The sequence below is a fragment of the Lathyrus oleraceus genome, chromosome 1, assembly GCF_024323335.1.
Source record: "Lathyrus oleraceus cultivar Zhongwan6 chromosome 1, CAAS_Psat_ZW6_1.0, whole genome shotgun sequence".
NCBI lineage: Eukaryota > Viridiplantae > Streptophyta > Magnoliopsida > Fabales > Fabaceae > Lathyrus > Lathyrus oleraceus.
Window position 1 is genome coordinate 399,615,156 of NC_066579.1, and position 17,939 is coordinate 399,633,094.

At 36.9% G+C, this 17,939-nt stretch overlaps 1 pseudogene; it reads right to left on the bottom strand.

Annotated features, from left to right (window-relative positions):
- Nucleotides 1-337: 337 nt before the first annotated feature.
- On the bottom strand, nucleotides 338-892 carry LOC127074897 (berberine bridge enzyme-like 8; annotated as a pseudogene).
- Between the last annotated feature and the right edge of the window lie 17,047 nt (nucleotides 893-17,939).

Here is a 17,939-nt window from a genome sequence, read left to right on the forward strand (position 1 = left end):
GTGTGTAAGCAATATGACACAAACGGAATTATTCAAAGCACGTTAATTACAAAGCTGATCAAGCTCTGAATACTTAAGTCTTTGCCTCCATTTAATGTGTTTATAAGTTGACTTCCAAAATTAATTAGATTAATAGACACGATATTAATATTTATTCTTCTAATGAGGTTTAATCAATCTCGTTATAAGCAATAGATGGTTCTAATGCTAAGCTTTAATATCATATTAATTTTTTAAATTTTTATATTGTGCGTAACTCATCGTAACACGCTTAACTCATATGAACATCATATTGTAAGATAAAAACTATCTTTATTTAAAAATATATAGATATATGTTGATGTAACCGATCATCCATAGTGAAACTCTTAATTATGTTGAAACAATAGGCTCTCAATCAAGCATAAAAGATATATCTAGTTTGGTGTAAGAAAACAATTAACAAGAAATTAATAACTAACCATCATTCCAATTCTTCCTGTAAGGCAAAGTAGGGACACTTTGTTCATTCCTAAAGAAATTATGAGGATCAACCTTAGTCTTAATTTCCACCAATCTATTAAAATTATCCTTAAAATATTCAACTCCATAAGCTTTCCCTTCAATGTAACTATTCTTACCATTATGATTAATTCCCAAATCAAGATCCTTATAATTAAGAAAAGCCTCTCTTGGATTCTTGGACACAAAAGGTGTCATATATTTGTGAAGTTTTCTAGTCAAATTTATGTAATGCTCAGCAAGATCTTTCCCTGCCTTGTTCCAATTTGCATGATATTGAACCTTCCACAAATTTCCAGCTCTATGAGGGAAAGGTGTTTGTTGATGAAATCTCAGCCATTTTTCCACCATAAGGATTGAAATACAATATTGCATCTTCCAAATCAATCATCTTCTTCCAATGCAATCACTTTCCTTTAAACCCAATTCAGGAAACTTTTGATTCATTAGTGAAACAAGAGTTTTTGAATCACCAAGAAATAAAGATATAAAAGTAGCCCTAATAGTCTTTGCACCATTTTGTGTACCATTTACAACATCAATTATAACAATTATAAGCCTAATGAATATGTTATTATCAATAGTTCGTGCCACATGTTGCCAATTATAAACTATGTCACTTGCATTTTCATCCAAAGTTTTTCTAATTTGAAAAAGAGTTACTATCCTAGGAATTTTTACTAACTTTATTTTATAAGAGAGAACAACACCAAAGCTAGCTCCACCACGACCTCTAATAGCCCAAAAAAGATCTTCACCCATTAGTTTTCTATCTAATAGCTTACCATTAACATCAATGATTTGTGCATCAATAATCTTTTCAGTGGAAAGACCAAATTTTCTCATCATATTACCATATCCACACACACACACACACACACACACACACACACAGAGAGAGAGAGAGAGAGAGAGAGAGAGAGAGAGAGAGAGAGAGAGAGAGAGAGAGAGAGAGAGAGAGAGAGAGAGAGAGAGAGAGAGAGAGAGAGAGAGAGAGCATTAACCTAGGATGAGAATGCATCTCATACATTTATGTAAAGGTTACAATATAATTGGGATCCAAAACAAACAAGTGAAATAACAGAAAACGGAAAACCTCGGGCTCATAACCGGTTACAACATTTGATTAGCCGATACAACTGACATGAATTAAATATCATTCAGTGGTAACGGGTTAATGCCTGAGGTTAACTGGTTACACCTTCGAAAGCTTCACTTTTCTGCTACTTCAGAGATGATTTTGGGTTTGTTGTAATCGGTTACACACCCGTATTAACCGATTACAACATTTGAATTACCACTATAACTTTCTACACACCACCTTAATTCAAGTGCTCCAAGTCTTCCACACTCACGTTCATCTTCAACCTCTTAAACACATCATTTGTGACTCCCTTAGAGAACTCATGACTAATACCTTCAAAAGAACAAAATTCAGAGAGTTTTGCATTTTCAAATTCCTTCCCATGGTCACTTCTAATTGCATATGAAGAAGTTCTAAAACTTTGGAAGTAGTCTGATGTTGCAATTTCGGGTGTGACATCTTGGTTTGCTTCCCAATTTGACACTCACCACAAAATTTACCCTCCTCAATTTTAAGTTTTGGTATACCTTTAATAGCTTCTTCAGACATAATCTTCTTCATACCTTTGAGATTCATATGTCCAAGCTTTTGGTGCCACAACTTGACTTCATCTTCCCTAGACATTTAACATGTAAAAGAATAAGTAGTTTTTTATGGTACCCATAAATAGTAGTTGTATTTAGACATAACTCCCCTCATCAGAACTTTATTCTTCTCATTGGTAACTAAACATTCTAACTTGATAAAATTGACTTTTAGACCCTGGTCACATAACTGACTAATGTTGATCAGATTAGCAGTTAATTCTTTTACAAAAAGAACATCATCAAGTCTAGGAAGTACAATACACACTAACTGGTGGAATAAGACTTAATGTCCACTAAACACTTCTTGACCTCTGTCATATGTCTAGAACATCCACTGTCAAAGTACCAGTGTTCTCTAGATGAAGCTCTAAAAGTAGTATGGGCTATAAGACAAGTATCAACAACCATAGGTTTCCATTCCTTTCTTGTTTTAATCATCACATGATTAGTCCTAGGATATGTTGGATTTTTTGGATAACCATATAGTCTGTAACAGAAAGGCTTTATATGTCCATATTTACTACAGTAATGAAATTTCCAAGGCAAAAACTTGATTTTAGTTTGAGTTTCCTAATGTCTTACAGGATGTTGTAACATTTGATCAGACATCATATGCTCATATTTCCTTTCTAGAGGAATAAATTTTGTCACAGGGGTTTTTCCTTTCAGAGATTTGTAATCAAAATCTATACTTTTTAAGTTTTCAACCCCTTTTCCAACTTGAAGAATTTCATCTAACATATCAAATCCATTGTTCAACATTCTTATTGATTTGGTCATGTTTTCAAGTTTAGAATTCAAAAAGGTTACCTCATTTTCAAGATCAGTGTCAATAGATAAAAGTTTCTCTTTTTCATCCTGCAGTTGAGCTATGATTCTCTTATGCTTTTCTCATATCTTACAAACCTCTTTATTTCTGGCACACAGTTCTCTATAGAAGACATCCAATTCTTCATAAGAGACATCCTCATCACATGAATCTTCATCATATTCATATCTACCAGTGAAAGTTGTAACATGCTTAGCAGTTTCATGATCAGGTTCACCTTCAAAATCATCATCAGAACAAGAAACAGACAAGCACTTATTTTGTTTCCTTAGGTACGTGGGACATTCTGATCTAATATGACCAAAACCCTCACATCCATGACACTAAATACCTTTTCCTTGATATGTTTTATACTCTTTTCTTGCTTTTATATGAAAGTCAATGTTCTTATTGATGTCGTATAACACGTTATTGAAATTTTGTTTTGGCTTCCTATCTATTCCTTTTAGCGCCTTATTGAATTGCCTCCTAAGAAGCACAATAGAATTAGAAATCCCTTCATCAGTCTCCATGTCACATTGAACTTCTTCATCATCAATGTTGGAGATAAAAGCTATGCTTTTGTCCTTTTTTCTAGATATATCACTGATAGCCAATTCAAAAGTTTGAAGTGACCCAATAAGCTCCCTCGCTTTCATGTTGCAGATGTTTTGTGCTTCTTCAATAGTTGTGACCTTCATGTCAAACTTCTTAGGCAAAGACCTGGGGATTTTTCTAACAAGCTTCTCCTCTGACATCTTCTCTCTCAAGGCACTAGATGAATCGATAATGTTAAGAATATTCATGTTAAAATCATGAATACACGCATCATCTTTCATCCTGAGATTCACAAATTTGGTGGTGAGAAGTTGAAGTCTTGACATTTTTACTTTTGATGTGCCTTCATGAGTGGTTCTGAGGATTTCCCATGCATCTTTGGTCACAGTACAAGTATTTATTAACTTGAATATATTTTTTCAACTCCATTGAACAAGGCATTCAAGGCCTTATAGTTTTCAAGAGCAAGTTCATCTTCTTCCTGTCGCACCTCAAAAAAATACAATCCTTCGCGATGGTCGTAGAAAAATGGTTCGAACAGAGTCGCCACTGAACTTTATTAATTCCAATCAAGGAATAGGAAAATATCAATAAAACCTTTAAAAACAGAATAATGGTCATCGCAACCATATTCGTGTTCGGGAGTCGATTACGCAAGGGGAAGGTATTAGCACCTCTCACGTCTGTTGTACTCAACAGGAACCTTTTAGTTAAATTTGTGATTTTAACGTTAGCTAAATGTTATTTATTTTCTCCAAGTGAATAAAAATATTTGAAAAGAGAAATAATGAAAGGAAATCTCAAAAGGGGGAAAAAGAGGTTTTTTTATTAGTGTGCTCGCCAAGATCTTGCAATATCGTGCCTACGTATCATGTCGTACCCCAAATTTTGACGATTATTCCTTTCTTGTTATTGACTAATAATCTAGGTCATTAACATGCTCAGGATCCTTTATAAGGCCTCTGGTCAACCCAATGACCTAAAAAGTCAAAGGGGGGCCATTTTAACTTTTAGTCCTGTAAGACCCAATTTTGACTCTAAGATCCCTCATGTTATCTCATCATACGCATTAGCATTGGGATCACACCTTGGTATCCTCCTTACCCCTCATTCATTGGGTTTTCATTGGGAGATATCACCAAGCATATTTTTTATTGTATCATACTTTGTTTTTCATTATTTACTAACCAAAATACCAAAAATATGTCAATGTATAGTTTGTTACTTTTGTAGGTAGTGTGTGTGCTCACCTATGTTCCACCAAGCTCATATCTAGGGTTTGAGACCCTCAATGAAAGGAGTTCAATCAATAATTGGTTCAAATTGGTTCTAGGCATCATATATGGATCCTCATGGTCTCCACATATCATTTTGATCAATAAATCACCAAGAGTTTGGAGTTTGTTTGTCTTGGAAACCCTGATTCATCTGGGCATCTTGTGTGACTTCTTCAATAAGTTTCTTCAACAATTGATCAAATATTTCAAGGTATACTTCATATTACATCATCCTACACATATATGATCCTCTATGATCCCCAAAAGTCAAGAGAATATCAAGCTAGCAAGATGGTTCATGGTGGTTAACCAGAGAAAGTCAACTCGTCAAAACTGGGGTTCCCTAGACCCTATATCCTACAATATTTGTCATATGAAAATGATTCAAAGATAAAAGTTACTCAAAATTACATTCAAAACATCTTTCATGTTTAAATAAAGAGCTAGTTTTTCTTAGAAAGTCATTTTTTATGGTGAAAGATTATAGGTCATTTTGTCTGAACCCTAGTTTGGAGACCAACTTCCCAAGACCATAACTTTCTCATTTTTTATGATATGAAAGCCATTCAAATTCCATGATCAAATTAAATACATATACTCCAACTTTTATGTTTGGTGTAAGTTCAAATTCAACTTGAAATTGCATGTGCCAAGAGGAAACATTATAGGTCATTTTAGGCCAATACCATTGAACAAGTGATTTTCCTTAACTTCTAAAATGCATAAATCCTTCATTCCAAATACAAATGAGGTCAAATTTGTGACACAATTGAAGAGGTCTGAAAGAGCTACAACTTTGATGAAGAAACGTTTCTCATTTGAAGTCCATAAAAAAAGTTATTCAAGGTGGAAGAAGTGAACATTTGACTTGGGACTTAGAAAAATTTCAAATATGTTTGATTTCCCAAACTTACACCTCAAAATTCATCATTATCCAAGCTTCAAATGAAAAAGTGTTAAACATGAAAGTTATTACCCTTGATCTTGCCTTTCCAAAAAGTCCAAGATCATCTCATTTGGTTTAAAATTGAAGGACTTGCGCATGGCTCCATTGTGGGATGTGTTTTGGAAAGATTTGGATTCAAATGATCATTCTTCTTTGCATGCTTCCATATGATGACTCCAGTACACTTTGAACACGAATTGGAGGTGGTTTACATCAGTCCTTAGGCCCAAATCATTGCCCATGCATCCATGCAAGGTGGTTTCCAAATTTGGCCAAATTTCAAGTGGTGCAAAAATCAATTTCATTGTCTATTTAAACAAGCTCATGGCTTCAGAATTAGGAGGAAACACCCTACCCAAGCTTTTCTAGACTGATCTAAACCCTTAATGCCATAGAATTTATGAAGGTTTCTCTTGAAATCGAGCTTGAACTTCATCTTCTGTTTGGCTTCTGTAAGCAAGAGGAAGAGAAAGCAAGCAAATCCAGATCAAGATCAATTGAAATTGGATCAAGTCGAAGGTGATTTTTCAGAAACTTCATCTCTTCGATTCTCTCTCAATTCTTCACCATTCTTTGTGATTTTTGGTTGTCTGAAGTCCTATCAATGTAGGCAAGAAGATTGAGTTGCTTTGAGGTCAAATTGAAGCAACTCAATTCATGATCCTCAAAATTCAAATCCATGTATCTTTTTATATAATTGGAATTGGAGAAAATTGAAGCCAAATTCGTTCTCCTGAGCATTTTTCCTTCAAATTAGTGTATTCACTTTTTATTTTTCATGAAGTTGAGCTTAAACCAGACCGGTGGTGATCACCGGGGAAGATGACCGGAGTTAGGGCTCCGGTGGCGCGTTGGCAAGGTCCAAGCCATCTGATATGACTCAAACGTTTTAATCTCAAGCGTTCATTGTGATTACCACGCGTATAACACATTGACCAAGGCGTATGGTGGAACACGCGCGTGTGGCCATCAGATCTGCCACCTCAATTAATGAGGGAGATCTGATGGCCCCTGTTTTTTTTTTATTTTCTGATTTTTATTTTTAATCCATTTATTTTGATTAATTCATATTAATTTCATTTTTAATCCAAAAAATAAGGGACTTTCATCAAAAATCTTTAAATATTTTCCTTTTCATTTTCTGAATTAAAATGATTTTTTGGATTAATTTTGATATTTTCCATGAATTAATTATCTTTGTGCATATTTTTAATTGTTTAAAAATACTTCTGACTTTTCAAAAATCATAAAAATATTTGTCTAAGGTCCTTTGACCTTGTTTGACCTAGGATAAATCTCTAAGGTCCTTTTTAATTTAAATGCATTTTTAATTTGATTTTTTATTGATTAATTGTATAGAAATTATGTTTAGCCATTTTTATTTACTTGTGATGTTTGACTATGTGTTTGAGCCTTGGTCAATGTTGATTTGACTTTTGTTAAGTTAAAATCATTGGATTTAGGGGACGGATAAATGTACATTTCATCTCCCAAAAGGAATGAATGATTTTAATTTGATAAAATTCCTCCCATGACCAATTTGTGTTTCTCTCATTTCCCATCCCTCTTCATCTTCAATCCCATTCTTTTCCATCCCTTTCATTGACCAATGAAATCTCAAGATCCTAAGGCTAATTGGTTCATCAATAACCTTGTGTTAGATGAACCAATACAAGTATGGATGAGATAGGTCCATTCCTTGATCTTTTTTTTTTCTTTTAGTGTGTGGTATGTTTTAGGAGTTTGGTTCATTATACCAAATCTCTAACATGCATTAGCACCTAAATTTTATTGTCCGGCCTCAGATAGTTGTGACTTCTACATAAGTCCAATTACGTTTTCTTAACATATAGCTAAATTTGACCCTAAAGGCATATCATTCTAGTAAGTGAGATTGTAAGTCTCCCCCCTTTCATGGTATTATGTGGAAACTTGGCCTTTTTTCCTTCCTTTGGAAGATGTCTTGGTTCAAGGATCCATGCTTGTGAATAGAGGGTTGAGTGTTCTCCAAAGAATGACTTAATCAATTGAAAAGCAAAACATCACTAACATCTAATCAACTAACATTTAACTAATTTGTATTGATATTGCTTTTATTTTTCAAGTCATTTACTTTATGCAATTTAAATTTAATTCATTTACCATTCATTTGTCATTTACATAGTGAAACTAGCAGAAATATATCCCAACGTATCGCACGCTCGAACATACAACAGGGTCGACATTGAACTTTATTTATCCCCAAAGGGAAGGGAAAACATCGATAAAACCGGGGGAAAGAGATATATTGGGTAAGGAAGTCAGTTATGCAAGGGGAAGGTATTAGCACCCCAAACATCCATGGTATTCCATTGGAACCATTTTGATTGTTCTCGCTCGAATAGGTGTGATATCTAAGATTACTCGTAAAAGAATGGGAAAAGGAAAGAAATAGATAGAGTGCTCGGTGAGGATTGGGGCCCTCATGCCTACGTATCCTCATAGTGCGTTAAGGAATTCAGAGCTCCGTAGTTCAAGGAACTAGAGGCTGGAGGTGAAAAGGAGTGTGGTCGAAGTATGGTCTGAACCAAAGGATAGTGTTTTGAACTCGAACAAGGGTGAAAAGACGAACCCAAGAGTAAATAGGTATGAACCAACAAGTGAGGGCCTACAACGCAGTATCAATATATTGGAACAACCGAAAAAGAGAGAATTAGGTGTTTGGGTTAAGGGACAAACAAATCTTGGTTCACAAAGAGGTACAATATGGAGCACAAAGATATAGTGTATTTGGCTCAGAGAAAAGGGTGTATCACATGAAGTGAATGAAGGTAGATTATGGATGCATCGAGGAAATGAACAGAGTGAAGTGACCGAAGTCAAAGAATGGATATCTGGTGATAAGTGACTGAAAAAATATTGTTTGAAATCGAAAGGTGAAAGTGTATTGGAATCCATAAGAGAAATGAGATTTCTACCATAGAGGGAAACAACTTTTAACCGCTACAGGGTGTTAGCTAAAAAGGAAGGAATTAAGTGTTTGGGGTTGTTTTCCCAAACAAATCTAGGTAGAAAGACGGACTACATTAGGTGTCCTAAAAGGATGTATATGCAATTCCAAAGAAAATGTATCTCGATGTCAAAGAGACAGATATGTCACTGGGTGAACGATTTATGATCGAAGGTAGGTAGTGGATAGTGAAATATATGAGTGATGCCCTAAGGGGAAGGAGGAATAATTAGAAGTATGCTCGCCAAGGATTCGCATCCTTGTGCCTACGTATTCTCATTGTGCAATGAGAAAATCAGAGCAGACATAGTTCGAAACTATGAGAATAGAAAGAGAGAGAGATATTTGTCTAAGCAACGGGGACTCACAAGACAAACACCTCTTCAAGGAAGGACTGTGGTACTGGATAGTACAAGGAATAGTATCACTTGCTGGGGAATTAACAATTCGAGATCAATAAGGATAGTATCTTGGATCTAAGAGAAGGATAGACTTTTATCGAAGAGCAAAGTGGCGTCTTAGCCGACAAAGAATGAATTAAATGTTTGGGTTATGAGCCAAACAACTCTCGATTGATGAGGTGGATTGTCGTTAAGACGCCCTAAATGGATAGACAAGGAGTCCAAGAAGAAGTATGATTGATCTCAAAGAGATGGTATTGATAAAATGAATGAAGAATGATTGATTGGATGATAAATAAGATAGAAATAGATAAGGTAGCTCACGAAGAATCTGTATTCTTCTGCCTACGTAGCCTTATAGTGCAATAAGGAAATCAGACCTTTCGTAGTTCATCCTACTAGGGTTGAAAAGAAAATTGATTGGAGGCAAGAAGAGATTATTGAATTGAAATTGAGATGATTAGAATGGAATCGAAAGACTTGATAGTTACTGGATGAGAATCACACTAAAGTCTATGGGTAAATGTGGATACGATGAGCAACGAGCCAAACGCCTCGCACCCAAAGATATCCAGAATGAGTGTAGGAAAGCTCCAGTCTCATTTCTTCTTTACCACTTAAGGCTCATGGCATGTGACTCTCGTCTTAAAATGTTGAACCATCTGGTTCGACATCCCTCCAAGCACGATGTCATCAACATAAATTTGGGCTATCATGAGTTTACCATGCTATTCTTTAACAAAAGGTCTTTACTGTTCCTCATTTCCTATAGACATTGTTCACAAGAAACTCAGTTAACCTTTCATACCAAGCCCTAGGTGCTTGCTTTAAACATATGGAGCTTTATTCAGTTTGAAAACATGACCTGGAAAGCTAGGATCTATGAATACATTGGTTGTTCAACATACACTTATTCATTTAAGTACCCATTCAAGAAGACACTTTTCACATCCATCTGGAATAACTTGAATTTTATCATAGATGCTACTCCTAATAGAAATCTTATGGATTCAAGACGAGCAACAGGTGTGAAAGTCTCATCAAAATCAACCCTTCAATTTGAGTGTATCCTTGAGCAACAATCCTAGCCTTGTTTCTGGTTATAATTCCATTTTCATCAGATGTGTTCTTGTAAATCCATTTTGTGCCCATAACATTCATCCCTTGGAACTAGGTTCCACACTTTATTCCTTTGGAACTTCCCTAGTTCTTCTTACATAGCATTGATCAAGAATTCATCAGTCAAGGCCTCCTTCACATTTTAGGTTTAAACTTTAAGATAAAGAAAGCATTGGATATCACATCTCTAGATCTAATGGTGATCCCTTCATTAATATTTCCAATAATAAGTTCCTTTGGATGATCTTTTTGAATTCTGATAAAGGGGCCTTTGTTAGCTTAAGGGTTATCTGATTCAGTCCTTGTTGGCTCAATGTTGGAATCAATGTCTTCCACATTTTCTGAAGCATCAGTCTATTGAGATGATGTTCCAACATCTTCATCGACATCAACCTCTTTCAAAATAATTGAATCATCAACCACAATATTAATGGATTCCATCACGATCTTGGTTCTGGAGTTAAATACCCTGTAAACTTTGTTATTTGGAGAGTAACCAAGAAATATCCCTTCATCACTTTTGGGATCCATCTTTCTCCACTATTCACAGTAATCTAGAATGTAACATTTCCTCCAAACACATGAAAATATTAATAATAGGTTTCCTTCCTTTCCATAATTCATAGAGAACAAATGAAGTACCAACTCTTAGAGTAACACAATTGTGGATATAGCAAGCATTGTTCATTGCTTCAGCCAAAAAATGATAAGGAAGATTTTTTGCATAAAGCATGACTCTAGCTGATTCTTGTAAAGTTCTATTCTTGTGTTCTACAACTCCATTTTGCTAAGGAGTGATGGGATATGAGAATTCATGATCAATACCTTTGTTGATTCTAAGAGTTGGCAGCAATTTTGGTAAAACAAAGAGTGTTCACAAGATGTCATGTGTGATGTCTTAACATGAGATATCCTATGTACCTGCTGGAGTTGAAGAACATATGCAAGCAGGATTGTTTCAGAATGCCACATACATTGACAAGGCTTCTGATATTGGTATGTACCTGTTGGAGTTGAAGAACATATGCAAGCAGGATTGTTTCAGAATGCCACATACATTGACAAGGCTTCTGATATTGGTTGTACCTGCAGGAGCTTATATGGAAGACATATGCTGCAGGATTGTTTCAGTTGACATACTCATTATCATGGCAACAGATATGGCTGTACCTGCTATAAAAGGAAACTGGATTATGCAGGAGTTTTCCAGATGTCAGACCCGATGTCATGACATCTTGTACACAGAACATTTAGTATGAATGTCTGGTGTTTTGTGATTGCACAATTGGTGGCAACCATTGGTTGATTGAAGATATGGCTAGCTGGCGCATTCTATCAGGGATATCAACCAGATTTGTTTATTTTCCAAGAAGATCTTTATAGCTGATATGAAAAGATTTGATTGGAAAATATATCTAGGGTTTTCAAGGTGTCCAATACTTCTATAAAAAGGGACTTAGAAAACCTGATTGTACACACAACCAAGACTGAGCGAAATTTAGAGAGAGAGCTAGGGTTTGTGTCTGTAGGTCATTCAAGTCATCCATTGATGATTGAATTGGACTAATTTGTCTTCTTGATCAAAGCTTTGAAGCAAGATCAAGAGTGTGTCTTCTTGATTGAAACTGTGAAGTAAAATCAAGAATATTGTAATTGAAAAGTATTTTCTTTTCACAAGGGATTGTTGTTTAAGATCACGGGTGTGTGATTGTAAGGGAAGTGAGTGGGTTCTCATATCTAAGAGTGCTTAGGTAGAAATTGCACGGGTAGAGATTAGTGAGAAGACTGTAACTTGGTGAAGTGTACGGATAGTCTTTGAACTAATTCTATTATAGTGAATTTCCTTCCTGGCTTGGTAGCCCCCAGACGTAGGTGAGTTGCACCGAACTGGGTTAACAATTGCTCGTGTTATTTGCTTTACCATTCTGTTTTTGTTTATCCATTGTTTATAACCAAATATCAGTGTCGTAACATTATCTTCGACATCTTATATCTGATACCAGAATTTCAATTGGTATCAGAGCAGGCATCCTGCTCTGGTTCTGGGTGAGATCTAGGGGCAATACTTTCTGGTATAATGGAAAGAGATGGAGGATCTGTTCATAGGCCACCAATCCTGGATGGTTCTAACTATGACTATTGGAAACCTAGAATGGTAGCGTTTTTAAAATCCCTTGATGACAAGGCTTGGAAAGTTGTCTTGACAGGATGGGTGCACCCTGTAGTCACTAAAGAAGGAGAAGCCACTACTGAGAAGAAGCCTGAAGAACAATGGTCCAAGGAGGAGGATGATCTTGCTCTTGGAAACTCTAAAGCCTTGAATGCAATATTCAATGGTGTAGACAAGAATATTTTCAGGCTGGTAAATAACTGTGAAGTGGCCAAAGATGCTTGGGACATTCTCAAGACCACTCATGAAGGCACCTCTAGGGTAAAGATGTCTAGACTTCAGCTGCTCACCTCCAAGTTTGAAAACTTAAGGATGAAAGAAGATGAAAACATTCATGAATTCCACATGAGTATCCTTGAGATAGCTAATGCCTCTGGAGCTTTGGGCGAGAAGATGTCAGATGAAAAGCTTGTAAGAAAAATATTAAGATCACCCCAAGAGATTTGCTATGAAAGTCACAGCCATAGAAGAATCTCAAGACATCTCAAATATGAGAGTGGATGAGCTAATTGGGTCCCTCCAAACATTTGAGATGGGAATATGTGATGGAGCGGAAAAGAAGGCTAAGAGCATAGCATTTATGTCAAACACCGAAGAGGAAGATGAGGTAGATGGTCATGACATTGATGGAGACCTGGCAAATGAGATAGCAATGCTGGAAGACAGTTCAACAGACTTATGAAAAAGGTAGACGTCAGAGCTAAGGGCAATGTCAAAAACATCACATCTGACATCAATAAATCCAACAGCTTTGGTAAGACCACAAAGTCTGAAGAGAAGCCCAAAGAAGTTCAGTGCTATGAGTGTAATGGATATGGTCATATTAAAACTGAATGTGGGACCTACCTCAGGAAACAAAAGAGGAGCCTTGTAGCCCCTTGGTCTGATGGAAGTGAAACTGAAGAAGCCACAAATCATGTGAATGCTTTGACAGGAAGATGGGGGTCTGAGGAAGAGTCAATGGCTGATGAAAGATCCGTTGAAGAGCTGGACACTACCTACAAAGAGTTGTGCCACAGAAGGGCAGGAGTGTGCAGACAAGTTGAAAGACAGAAGCAAGTGATAGCTCAGCTGAAAAATGAGAAGAAAGAGTATATGGAAACCATCTCAAAATTGGAAACTGAGGTTGTATTCTTGAATTCCAAACTAGATGAGATGACTAAGTATGTAAAAATGCTTAACATTGGATCTGCCACCCTAGACAAGATTCTCCAGACTAGGCAAATAACTGGAAACAAATCTGGCATTGGATTCAAGGCTGAGTGCAGTTGCAAATCAAAATCCAAACCTAAGAGCAGCCATGGCAAAAGCAAACCTGAGATGTCACATCAGATGTCACAACAGCAGAAAGGGAACCATCAAAGATGGAAATGCCAATACTGTGGAAAATTTGGCCACCTGAAGCCCTTCTGTTATAAGCTATATGGCTATCTTGGTCCTCTTCAGTCTCAACACCAATCTAGGACCAAACATCACAAGACTGTCAGCAGAAAGCAATGGGCTCTTAAGACAAAGGTCACAAGTCTAATAGCCCACACTTCCCTCAGAGTCTCAGCCAAAGAAGATTGGTATTTTGACAGTGGGTGCTCCAGACATATGACTGGGAACAAAAACCCGTTGACTGAACTTCATCCTCATGCCATGAGTTATGTTACATTTGGTGATGGTGCAAAAGGTGAAATCAAGGGAATGGGTAGGCTGGATTGCCCTGGAGTCCCTGACCTTGATGATGTTCTACTTGTTAAGGGATTAACTGCTATTCTTATAAGCATCAGTCAACTATGTGATCAAGGTCTTAATGTAAACTTCACAAAAACTGAATGTCTGATTACTAACAAAGAAAATAAAGTAATCATGAAGGGAGTTAGGTCCAAAGACAACTGCTACATGTGGAGCTCTCAAGAAACTGGATACGCTTCAATGTGTACCTTAGCCAAAGAAGAAGAAGTGAAGATATGGCATCAAAGGTTGGGCCATCTGCACCTGAAAGGTATGAAGAGAATCATATCAGTAGAAGCAGTTAGAGGGATTCCCAACTTAAAATTGATGAGGGTAAAATCTATGGAGAATGTCATATTGGAAAACAAACAAGGATGTCACACCAGAAGCTCAGACATGACACAACTACCAAAGTCCTAGAACTACTTCATATGGACTTAATGGGACCCATACAGGTAGAAAGCCTTGGTGGTAAGAAATATGCATATGTGGTGGTGGATGATTTCTCCAGATACACCTGGATCAATTTTATAAGAGAAAAATCTGATGTGTTTGAAGTCTTTAAGGAGCTGTGTCTGAAACTTCAAAGGGAAAAAGAAAGCCATGTTATCAAAATTAGAAGTGATCATGGAAAGGAGTTTGAAACAACAAATTTGCTGATTTTGCTCTTCAGAAGGAATTCATCATGAGTTCTCATCTCCCATCACTCCCCAGCAAAATGGTGTGGTGGAAAGAAAAATAGGACTCTGCAAGAATCAGCCAGAGCCATGATTCATGCTAAGAAGTTACCCTATCATTTTTGGGCTGAAGCCATGAACACAGCCTACTATGTCCACAACAGAGTGACATTAAAGAAAGGGACTCCCACAACTCTCTATGAAGTCTAGAAAGGAAGAAAACCTACAGTAAAATACTTCCATGTATTTGGTAGCAAATGCTATATCTTAGCTGACCATGAGCAAAGAAGGAAGATGGATCCCAAAAGTGATGAAGGAATATTTTTGGGCTACTCAACAAACAGCAGAGCCTACAGGGTCTTCAATTCCAGAACTAATTGTTGATGGAATCCATTAATGTAGTGGTTGATGATCAACATACTGATGTCACAGACGATGTCGAGACATCTCTGAATGATTCTCCAGCTGACTCCTCAGATAAGAATAAGGAAGAAGAACCACCACAAGCTGAACCTGAAGATGACAAAATCAACAAGGGACCCTCTATCAGAATTCAGAAGGATCATCCCAAAGACCTTATCATAGGAGACCCAGATAAATGAGTCACTACTAGATCAAGAGAAGTAATCTCACATGGCTGCTTTGTGTCAAAGATTGAACCCATAAATATCAAGGAAGCCTTGACTGATGAGTTCTAGATCAATGCCATGCAAGAGGAACTAGGTCAATTCAAAAGGAATGAAGTATGGGAATTGGTTCCTAGACCTGAAGGAGTAAATATCATAGGTACAAAGTGGGTATACAAGAATAAATCTGATGAACAAGGGGTTGTTACTAAAAACAAAGCTAGATTGGTAGCCCAAGGATATACTCAAGTTGAAGGAGTTGACTTTGATGAAACTTTTGCTCCTGTAGCTCGCCTTGAGTCCATTAGATTACTACTTGGAGTGGCATGTATTCTGAAATTCAAACTGTTTCAGATGGATGTGAAAAGTGCCTTTCTAAATGGCTACCTAAATGAAGAAGTATATGTTGAACAACCTAAGGTTTCACAGATCCAAACCTACCTAAACATGTGTACAGATTGAAGAAAGCCCTCTATATGGTTAAAACAAGCTCCCAGGGCTTGGTATGAGAGGCTCACAGTGTTCCTCACTGACAATGGATACAGGAAAGGAGGTATTGACAAAACTCTGTTTGTGAAGAATGAAGGAGGGAAGCTCATGGTGGCACAATATATGTAGATGACATAGTATTTGGTGGAATGTCAGAACAGATGGTTGAACACTTTGTTAGACAAATGCAATCTGAGTTTGAAATGAGCCTTGTTGGATAACTAACTTACTTTCTTGGGCTACAAGTCAAACAGATGGAAGACTCTATCTTTTTATCTCAAAGCAAGTATGCCAGAACATTGTGAATAAGTTTGGCATGGAAAATGCAAGCCATAAAAACTCCTGCTCCTACACATGTAAAAATCTCCAAAGATGAAAATGGTGCCAGTGTAGATCAAAGTCTATACAGAAGCATGATAGAAAGTCTGCTATATCTCACAGCAAGTAGACCTGACATTGCATTTGTCGTTGGTGTGTGTGCTAGATATCAAGCTGAACCAGAAGTCAGTCGCATAAACCAAGTGAAGAGAATACTGAAATATGTCAATGGCACCAGTGACTATGGGATGTTATATACTCATGGATCTGGATCTATGTTGACTGGATACTATGATGCAGACTGGGCTGGAAGTGCTGATGATAGGAAGAGCACATCAGGAGGATGCTTCTTCTTAGGGAACAATCTGATTTCATGGTTCAGTAAGAAACAAAATTGTGTATCTCTATCCACTGCTGAAGCTGAGTACATAGCAGCGGGAAGTAGTTGTTCTCAACTGGTCCGGATGAAACAAATATTGTCTGAATACAATGTCACACAAGAAGTCATGACATTATACTGTGATAACCTGAGTGCTATAAATATTTCCAAGAATCCTATTCAGCACAGCAGGACAAAGCATATTGACATCATGCATCATTTCATCAGAGAACTTGTAGAAGAGAAGATCATAGCACTGGAGCATGTTCCTACAGAAGGGCAATTAGCTGACATATTCGCAAAAGCTTTGGATGCCAATCAATTTGAATGTTTAAGAGGAAAATTGGGGATTTGTGTGTATGAGAATTTATAGCAATCAAAGGGGGTGTGGTTAGTTCTCACAAAAAGAGTATGAAGATTTTTTAGGAATGGTATGGTGATAGAGGTAAGGAGTGTAAAGATGCTATGAAATTTGCTCACCTTTGGTCAATTTTGACTAAAAAGGGGGAGAAGTGCTTGATATGGAAGTTGGATGTGGCTGATCAGAAGGACAACTATTATTGACTGGTGCACAGGTGCTGATGTTGAAGCAGATGTCAGTATGACATTCTGGCTGGTATAGGTACTGGAGTTCAGTAGCTGTTATGGTTATGCACAGATTTAGGGGGAGAAGAAGTACCCGTGTGCATTGTGCATTTGTGTGTCTTACTAGTTGCATCCATAACTAGTAATTTTGTGATTGTTGCACAGATTTAGGGGAGGAGGAGAGTACCCTTGTGCATTTGTGTATTACTAGTAGCCATAGCTAGTAATTGTTTTGCTTCTGCTGCTGATTAAACTACTGTTATGTGGTTTAACTGCTGATAGTTTACCTTGTGAACAAAAAAGACAGATATATGTTTTAGCCAAAATTGCCAAAGGGGGAGTTTGTGATTCTATCTAAGAGTTGGCAGCAATTTTGGTAAAACAAAGAGTGTTCACAAGATGTCATGTGTGATGTCTTAACATGAGATATCCTATGTACCCTGCTGGAGTTGAAGAACATATGCAAGCAGGATTGCTTCAGAATGCCACATACATTGACAAGGCTTCTGATATTGGTATGTACCTGCTGGAGTTGAAGAACATATGCAAGCAGGATTGTTTCAGAATGCCACATACATTGACAAGGCTTCTGATATTGGTTTACCTGCTGGAGCTTATATGGAAGACATATGTTGCAGGATTGTTTCAGTTGACATACTCATTGTCATGGCAACTGATATGGTTGTACCTGCTATAAAAGGAAACT